General features: G+C 42.3%; 1 long non-coding RNA gene and 1 pseudogene across 1 annotated transcript; both read right to left on the reverse strand.

Annotated features, from left to right (window-relative positions):
- Nucleotides 1–1,528: 1,528 nt before the first annotated feature.
- LOC126994384 (uncharacterized) lies at nucleotides 1,529–1,975 on the reverse strand. The gene is made up of 2 exons (XR_007749082.1): nucleotides 1,794–1,975; nucleotides 1,529–1,561 (listed from the first exon to the last, which is right to left on the reverse strand). It is a non-coding gene; the product is annotated as an uncharacterized LOC126994384 (long non-coding RNA).
- Nucleotides 1,976–3,275: 1,300 nt separating this feature from the next.
- LOC126994381 (uncharacterized) lies at nucleotides 3,276–5,238 on the reverse strand (annotated as a pseudogene).
- Between the last annotated feature and the right edge of the window lie 4,455 nt (nucleotides 5,239–9,693).

Below are 9,693 nucleotides of genomic sequence, written 5' to 3' on the forward strand. Positions count from 1 at the left end.
TAAACATTTCGGGGTAAAGATTCGTTTCATGTCCGTGCCAGTATCTTATAATCTACTTTATGAAACATCACTATCTCTTCATATATCTTTTCTACAAACCTTCAACAGTCATGGAAACGCTTTGAAAATCCATTTCAAGGACTTTTTTTACTCCTGAAAATAGGGCATAATGGTGCAGAGCTTAGTTGACCCCGCAGCCTACATTACCTTACCCGCCACGTTGGGTTTCTCCTCCTCCTCCTCCTCCTCCTCTTTTTTCTCCCTCTCGCTAGCTCCCCTTTCTTGACCTCTACCTCGTCGTCTTTTTCCCTTGCTCTTTTATCCTCCTCCTCCTCCTCCTCACGCGTGGGTCAGTGAAATGGGTATGCCTGGGAAAGGTAAACTGAGGTAACCTGCGTGTCACAATCGGTCCTGTGTCGCCGGCTGAGGGGGTCTGCTTTTACCTGCGCGGAGTCACGAGCCAAGGGGACGGAGGAGCGCGCCGGGGTAATGCGTAGGTTATCGTGCGACCTCCCACCCCCCCTTTACCCCTCTTCCCACCATCATCTTTGCCTTATACAGTGTTGCGTCCTGGTGTTTTTTCTTGTGAGTGTTTGATATATTGTTTTAAATGAGGGTTTGATAGTTTTATGCGTGTGTGTGTGGGGGGGTGAGGTGTTAGTGGTTGAATGTAGGGAAGTGAGCCAGTCATGTATTAGCACAGGTATGAAGGGTATACAGTAAGCTTAGGCTAGGAAGGTTAGGTTAGGTTAGGTGTGGGTTTTATGGTTGAGGGAAGATTGTGTGCTGATAGCGGAGACAGTAACAGGAAGAGGCAGGCAGATGTAGAAAAAGTCACCCAACCAGCCAGGTATTAGTACGGGTGTGAAGGGAGTTTACAGGAAGGTTAGGATAGGTTAGGTGTGGGTTTTATGGGAGAGGAAGATTTGTGCTTATAGCGGAGGGAGTAACATTAGGGAGGCAGGCAGAGGTAGAGTCACCCATCCAGCCAGGTATTAGCACAGGTGTGAAGGGATATACAGGAAGGTTAAGTTAGGTTAGGTGTGGGTTTTATGGGGGAGCGTAGATTGTGTGCTGATAGCGGAGACAGTAGCAGGAGGGAGGCAGTAGAGCAGAGTCACCCAACCAGTCAGGTATTAGTACAGGTGTGAATGGGGTTTAAGGGCCATATTATTAAACGTAAAAGAACATAAGAACGTCAGGAGTCTGCAAGAGGCCGGTTGGTTTATACAAGGCAGCTCCTGTAAGTCTAATCCCACCTTACCTCACTATCCATGTTAGATCGTTAAGTGGTTTGTTTGTTTGTTTGTTAATGGGTAGTCAAACAGCTGTATTACCGTCAGTTAGGTACGTTACTTAAATAGATAGTTTGATAGTTAGTTAAGCAGCTAGAGTCAGTTAGTTATATTATTTTTTTATTATTTTTTTTTGTTATTTTGTTGTTTCTTTTTCCTTTTCTTTCTTTCTTTTCTTTTTTCTATTTGTTTTCTTTTTCTTTCTTTTTTCCTTTGTGTTTTCCCGGTGTTGGTTTTCTTTTTTGGTGTTCTTTTTTCCTATCATCCTTTTGTTGATGTTCGTTGGTCTGGGTGAGCCGCTTTCCTCCCAGAAGAGACCCACCCATAATTTTGGAGATGTTGTTAGGGCCGAAAGGTGGATGATGTTTGTTTTATTTCATTTTCTTGATGTCGTGTTTTTCGTTCTTTTTATTGCTTTAGTTTTCTTTTTCGATGTTTTCCTGTTCTTTTTCTTTTACTTCTTATTGATGCTTTTTGTTGTTATTTTTTCCTATCAACCTTTTGTTGATGTTCCTTGGTCTGGATGAGCCGCTTTCCTCCCAGAAGAGACCCATCCATAATTTTGGTGATGTTGTTTGGGACCGAAAGGTGGATGATGTTTCTTTGTATTTCTCTTTTCTTGATGTTCATTTATTTCTGTTGCTTTTCTTTTTCGATGTTTATTCTGTTCTTTTTCCATTTTTTTTATATTTCTATTATTTTTATTATTTTTTTTTTTACAACAAAGGAGGCAGCTCTATTGCACACAAAAAATAAAACAATAATAATTGAAAAACAAACTAGGTACCACACAGTGTGTTGATACATTATGCTTCTATCCCCGTATTGAAAGATTTTGAAAATCTTGTTGTTTTAAATAGAGATCGAATTTAGTGGTGCAATCGCCATTTGCCCCAGTGGGGTAAATGACGATTTTCGTGGGGCAATTAACTATCGGTCTGTAATTCGTTTATTTGAAGGTAATTTGGCATACTATAGGATAGATAAAGACAGAAATTATCAACTAAATATATTCAAACAAAAAACAAAGATGATATAGCCCACATTACAAGGCTAGCTTACTTAGCCTGGCCTTAAAGCTGATACATAATGTATTCTAGGAGAATTAAAAGTGTTTTTCTAGGAGAAATAAGTGTTTTTCTTCCTTATAGTGTTTTCTTCCTTAATCATCCCTCTGTTCAAATTCTCGAAGAGAGGCCATGGCCTGAACATCTGGAAAGCGGAATATGTTCTTCTTTACGTCAGGGACCAGAGGCCCAAACACGATGAATTTGGTGTCAATGATTAGGACCTCTTTAACCGTCTTCTCAGCCCAGGTCCATGCTGAAGGGTCACTGGAGATCGCTTTCTTCTGCAAAATCGACCTCCACCTGCGTCACTTCAGTTTCTTCGTCACTTGAAAATACCTTAAGAATTTTCCCCAGAAGTACTGAGGCTTTGGGTGCGAAGTACACTGCGACATATTTATAGGTGTCTGCGTCTTCAATGGTAGGCCTACCATTCTTTGATGTGACCGCCTCTGTTCCATCTGCTGTGGCCTCATCATGCCTATAATCTCTGTCCTTGTCACTTCTGTAATCTGTCTCTTCTCTTCTGTCTTCTGTCTCGTCTCGTCTGTCTTCTGTCTCTCCTCTTCTGGCTTCTGTCTCTTCTCTTCGTTGTGTCACCTCCTCGATTCTCAGTGCTGTAGCCTCCTCAAGGTCGTCTTGCACCTCTTCAAGGTCATCTCTCAGCAGATCCTCCAGAGATAAATCACTGGAGGTGTTAGCTTCAGTCATTGCGACACTGGAGACAACTGTTGAGTCCGAGTCCTCATCCTCCTCCTCTTTCAACTTTATCTTCTTCCTGTTGCCTTTTCTTTGGTGCTTCCTTCGTAGACTTCTCAGTTTGAGTAGGAGCTCCCTTCTTCGAGTCTTGCCTTAGACTCGTTCATTTCTGCAATCTTTTGGCGGCACTTCTCATCAGTTATTACAGAGCAACTCATGGGAATGACTCTCCTCTTTTTGTGAGAGGGGTAGCACGACGTCCTCTGGAGTGTAGGACAGCCTCTATGGAAGCTGGGGGAAGTTTCTTACCATGCTGAGAGATGCTTGAGACGAGACATTTGAAGAAGAGACTCAATGCAGCCTCATCCCTGCTCAGTAGCTCATCCACCAGCTGTTGGTCCGTGTACTTCTTCAATTCCTGTGAGGGGGCTGTTTGAGAATCCGTGGATGTAGAAGCAGTGGCTGTTCGCTTAGGTGTTGAAGCAGTAGGTGTAGATGCTGCTGGGGTTTCATCATCTTCAGGTGCAGGAGGAGGAGGTATGTCTAGGGACTGGGTACGAGCAGTGGGCAGGATTGGCTGGTCATCGTCATCAGTGGGCTTTCCTGCAGACACCCAGTCATCATAGGTTTTGAGCTTTATTGTATCGAGCCTTGAAGTGTTATACTTCACCCTATCTAGGGGATGGATACCAGTTGCTCGGAAACCTGCCACAATGTTCTCCTTTGACAACCCAGTGTTCCAAACTGAACACAACATGTTCACAAAGAGATCCTTACGAAGGTTCTCACGGCCTCCTGTACTTTGAGTATACTCCAGCAACTTGGAGTCGTAGTACGACTTCAAGGGAGCAAAACAAGCCACATCCAAGGGCTGGAGGAGGTCGGTACAATGAGGTGGCAACTTCAAGATGGTGATGTTGTTTTTCACTGCCAAATCTACTGTACGTAAGGATGTGTGGCTCAGGTGACCATATAGCACCACCAGAATTGGCCCTCTCCCTTTCACTACTTCTACAAAAGACTCGAAGAAGTCCTCAAAGACAGAGGTGGTCATCCACCCAGAATCAGTCACAGCATATTGAGTTCCTGGCAAAGCATTATCACCCCGCCAGGTAGTCTGCATCTTCTTGCCTTTGAATACAATCAAAGGTGGTAGTGCAGTCCCATCGGCGCAGCAGGTAGCTAACACAGTGATGTTTTCCCTGTTGGCACCATGTGTAATCCTTACTGTTTTCACCCCTTTTGTGCCGATGGTCTTGGCCTTTGATGGGTCTGTAGGAAAACCGGTCTCATCCATATTGAAGATGGAACTAGGCTTGTCTGCTAGTCCCATTTCATCGAAGAGCTTCCCTAACTTGTCGTAAAATCCGTAGACAACGAATGGGTCTGACGTGACACTCTTCCTCGCCAGCTGCATCATGCCTCCTTTCTTTAATGTGAGCCCATGGCGCTTCAAGAAACTACTCACCCAGTCCCTTCCTGGCCGATTGTCTTTGAAAGGCGTGACACATTGGTTGAATTCCAGGTAGTCATGTATGAGAGATTGGAATTCAGCAATGGGAGGAGGCATTCCCATTTGCTCCATGATCTTCACGCATCTCAATATTTCTGCCTCCATCTCAGCGGACAGTGCAACCTTCCTTCCCTGCAAACAAAGAAAAACAAAATATGGAAATCAATGTAGTTTTAAAGCTATTGAGTTTAAAATTGATTGAGCAGAAACTATAAAAACTGCTGCCTAACCCAGAAAATGTACTCCTACGGTAAACAGACACAACAAAACTTATGAGAGACTTTGAAACTAAACAGTGTAAAATGGTAATTTCGCATTCGTCTCTGACTCGAACGTGAATCTTATGCATCTGTGACAATGGCTTTATTGTACTAAATTATATTTGTACTCACTCTTTTGCCTGTGTGCGTTGTAGGTTGGTAGTCCTCAGATTCCTGGTGCTTCTTATGTTCACTCCATAGCTTTCCATACCCAATCTTGTGCTTCCTCGATGCTTCCTTAATTGCAACACCACTTGCAATTTCTTCCAGGCGAGTTTAAGGGTGGCATCATTATATGGCTTAGCCTTCTTAACATAATCTCGCACCATTTTCACAACTTCTGAAACCTAGAAAAAAGGTTAAGTAACATGGGGGAATTGACGATCATAATGGGGGTAAATAGAAATCGGGGATGGGGCATATGATCGGTGTGGGGCAATAAACGATCGGGTAGCGATCTCAATTGCCCCACACCAGTCGTAATCTGCCACTTTCAGAATGCTGTGGTGTCTTTAATACTTGCATATAAATGCTATGGAAGTGATAGCTATCATAATTGCCCCAAATTCTTCAAGCATCGCAAATTGCCCCAAAATTTATCCGTGTGGTGAATTATAACAAATTTTCTGAAACATTGCAAATGTTTTTTGCAACATTTTTTGCATGGTTTTGGGAGCAATTCTGTCACACATTCATTTTTTAACGTAGAAAAACGATTCACACACTGAAATGATCGCAAATGAATGCTCTAATAGTTTATGCACTCATTTTTGTCCATAGTGATTCCAACACTCCTGAGGCCAAAATCATTTTTTACCTCCAAAATGACCAAATCCCCATTTCCCCCAAATGACATATATATATATATATATATATATATATATATATATATATATATATATATATATATATATATATATATATATATATATATATATATATATATATATATATATATATATATATATATATATATATATATATATATATATATATATATATATATATATATATATATATATATATATATATATATATATATATATATATATATATATTTATGTGTGTGTGTGTGTGTGTGTGTGTGTGTGTGTGTGTGTGTGTGTGTGTGTGTGTGTGTGTGTGTGTGGACATTATTATTATGATGAACTTGTGATTACATACATCTCTCTCTCTCTCTCTCTCTCTCTCTCTCTCTCTCTCTCTCTCTCTCTCTCTCTCTCTCTCTCTCTCTCTCTCTCTCTCTCACTCTCTCTCTCGCTCTCTCTCTCTCTCTCTCTCTCTCTCTCTCTCTCTCTCTGATGGTGTGCTTGTTCATGCAGGTGTGCTGCAGGGTGAGTGTGTGTCTGTGTACCTGTCACTATCACTTCATACCAATATTCTAACGTCGTCTTCTTTCCACAGCGAAGTCGATAGATGACGGCGGAAGCGAGGCGGTGGAGGAGGAGGACTAGAGCGCCCCCTTCCCTGGCGCGGAATAACCAGAGTCCTGCAAGTCGGCTACCCAAGGCCCTACCGTGGGTCCACTCCCTCCCCCGCTACCCGTATACCTCCTTCCTCACGACGTCCTCCAGCATTATTACTACTGGTGCTGCCGAGACGAAGGCATCTGCTACCGCTCCTGCTGCTGAAGCTCTCGATGGCACTGCTGTTTCCTCCGAGTCCTTTTCCTCGTTTGGTCTTCCTGAGTTTTCCACCGTCTCCATGACCCCGTACTGGCCTCCAAATACCCTTGTGCCCCTTCCGGCCGCCTACACTCACCGACGACCTTGACCCACTTATCCATCCTCCAGCCTCCTCCAGACACCCCCATCCAGCCTCGCTCTGTCCTCCCCCTCCCTGCATGGCTCGGTACACACGCTGCCTGCCGGGGTCGCTGCAGGGCCGTCTACCATGACCCGTAGCTCTTCCATGACCTCGGTGAAGTCCTTCAGATCGCTTCTTGGACCAGGTTCCCCGACCACATGCAGGCGTCCGTGGATCTCGTGCAGCAGGCCAGGACCAGGGCGTGGGTGCGTTCCGATTCGGCCCGTGAGCTGCCTCGGCTGTGTGGAGGGCCTGAGGGTGCTGGACCAATGGGTGAGTAAGACTGCTGCTTTGTTGACTTAATTAAGTGTATAAACTTCATTTAACCCGGTAGCTGCGGGGGTCATGTTTCTTAGGTTAGGTTAGGTTAGGTTAAAGGTCCCATCTAAGCAAAATAATGAGACAGAAACATCATTAGTACAAGCCATTTCATAATATATATCAACGCATTTGTGATCAGTGAATACATCGTCTATTTTGGGAGGTTCATATCATGGCAGAAATTTGGCCTATCGTGTAACGGGTTACCGGGGGGCGTTTAAAGGGCGTTGATTAAGACTTCAGCTTCCTTAAGGTGAATATATTCGTAGCCTATGTACAAGGAGCGTCGGAGCGAGAGCGACTGCCGTTGTGTGTCAGTCGGACTCTCGTGAAGGAGTGGCGAGTTACAGGTTGGAAAATAATTGTTACAATTGGTCACGTACGTCAAGGTGACTCAAGCTTGATGAAATGCTTTGTATACAAACTGAGACGGTAAACACTGACGGACGACATTCCTATAAGGTGGCGTGATCTATCTGTCGAGGGTTTTTTCCATTGACAATTGTATGCCTAATTCGTGGTGATACTAAATAATAATAATAATAATACATTGATATCCTACTATAACAATCGCTGCTACACGGTAAAGCCACAAATTTGTCCCGTCGCTGCTACCGGGTTAATGGTCCATAAGATATACGTATATAGAAGCTTTACAAGAAGTTACGTGCTCTCCTACATGGACAAGATATGAAACGGCATACACACACTTTCTCGTTTCACTAGAGTCTCTTGGGGTGTTCATTAAGTTTAGAAAGTTACATAAATATTGCTACGTACTTCAACAAATTCAGTAATCAAGTAACATTATAGCAACTTTTGACTTGGCTGCTTGTTAAATAAGAACCATTGTCGAAGTTTATGTATATACTATTTGTCCCAAACATTACTTTCTATAACATTATTTTTCTTTGTTATATCTCAGCTTACAGAGGTACAGAACGAAAACAAGGGACAGGATTTGACCGTTGAAAACAAACACAGGTGAGCTCGTTGAGAATGGAAAGATATGAGTCAAATGATGAATGACTATTTCCTCTCAGTTTTCACGCAGGAAGATCTAACAACCATTCCAGAGAGAGTTCAGGTTTATGAGGGCGAAGAGAACGACAAGTTGAGGGATGTGATCATCACTAGGCAAGTAGTCCAGGATGAGATTGGTAGGTTGAAGAAAAACAAATCGCCGGGGCAGGACAAAGTATTCCCACGGATTCTGAAAGAGTGCAAGGAGGTCCTCAGTGGTCCAGTTACCAATATCTTTAATATGTCGGTAAATTCTGGGTATGTGCCCAATCAATGGAATTTACATTTACATTTACATTTACATCAGTTGTAGAAAAGATGTTGGAGTCCCTCAAGGGTCGGTGATGGGTCCTCTGCTTTTATTATTTACATCAATGACTTGGACACAGGAATTAGTAGTGATGTCAGTAAGTTCGCATATGATACCAAGATCGGTAGAGTAATCCAATCAGACAGGGACGCTACCGTTCTCCAGGATGAGCTTGACAGACTATATCATTGGGGAAATGGCAGATGGAATTCAATGTCGGGAAGTGTAGCATTCTGAGTGTAGGTAGGAATAATCCCTCACACAATTACTCCTTAAATGACACTCTAAGCTGGTCTGGGCGTGAGAGAGACTTAGGAGTACTAGTGAGCGCTGACCTCCGTGCTAGGGCTCAATGCATTCAGGCCAAAACTCAGGCAAACAGAGTACTTGATTTCATCTCAAGGAGCGTAAGCAATAGGAGCGCTGAAGTCATCCTCAAACTTTACTTAGCATTAGTTAGACCTCATCTCGATTATGCAGTTCAGTTCTGGTCCCCCTACTATAGAATGGATATCAAGATGTTAGAATCTGTACAGAGGAGGATGCCAAAGATGATTCAGGGGGTGAGAAACTTGCCTTATGAAGATAGGCTGAAGCATTTAAATCTACACTCTCTAGAAAGGCGAAGGTTGCGAGGAGACTTGATCGAAGTCTATAAATGGGTGAAGGGCTTTAATAAAAGGGATGTCAATAAGATTTTGATAGTAAAAGTGCCAGGTAGGACGCGTAGCAATGTTTTAAGTTAGGCAAATTCAAATTCAACAAATACATAGGCAAGAATTGGTTCACCAATAGAGTGGTAGATGAATGGAACAGGCCTGGGAGCCATGTTGTGGGTGCCAATACCGTAGATACATTCAGGAAGAGGTTAGATAAAACCACGGATGGTGAGGTAAGGTGGGGTTGAGTGTACAGGAGCTGCCTTGTATAGGCCAACCAGCCTCTTGCAGACTCCTTACGTTCTTATGTTCTTATATACTGTACCTACTCGTCATTAACTTATTTGTCATAGTCTATTTTTATTACTTTTCTTGTTCTATGATCTTATTACTTATTTAATGTATTGTTTAAGGATTGATCGGCTGGAGGTTAAATGAGTACTTATAAATATAGAGATGAGATAAGATAAGATAAGATAAAGTTATATGGAGATAGAGTTGCCAAGAAAATAGAACTGTAAGGAGATAAGATAAAAATGTAGTTAAATGAAAAAAAAAAAGTAGATAAATTTATATATATATATATATATATATATATATATATATATATATATATATATATATATATATATATATATATATATTTATATATATATATATTTTTTTTTTTTTTTTTTTACGTCTTGGCCAATTGCGCCGGTAGGTAGGGCCAGCAGGTTCTTCCCAGTAGATCCTGACAG

The sequence above is a fragment of the Eriocheir sinensis genome, unplaced genomic scaffold (assembly GCF_024679095.1).
Source record: "Eriocheir sinensis breed Jianghai 21 unplaced genomic scaffold, ASM2467909v1 Scaffold783, whole genome shotgun sequence".
Lineage (NCBI taxonomy): Eukaryota > Metazoa > Arthropoda > Malacostraca > Decapoda > Varunidae > Eriocheir > Eriocheir sinensis.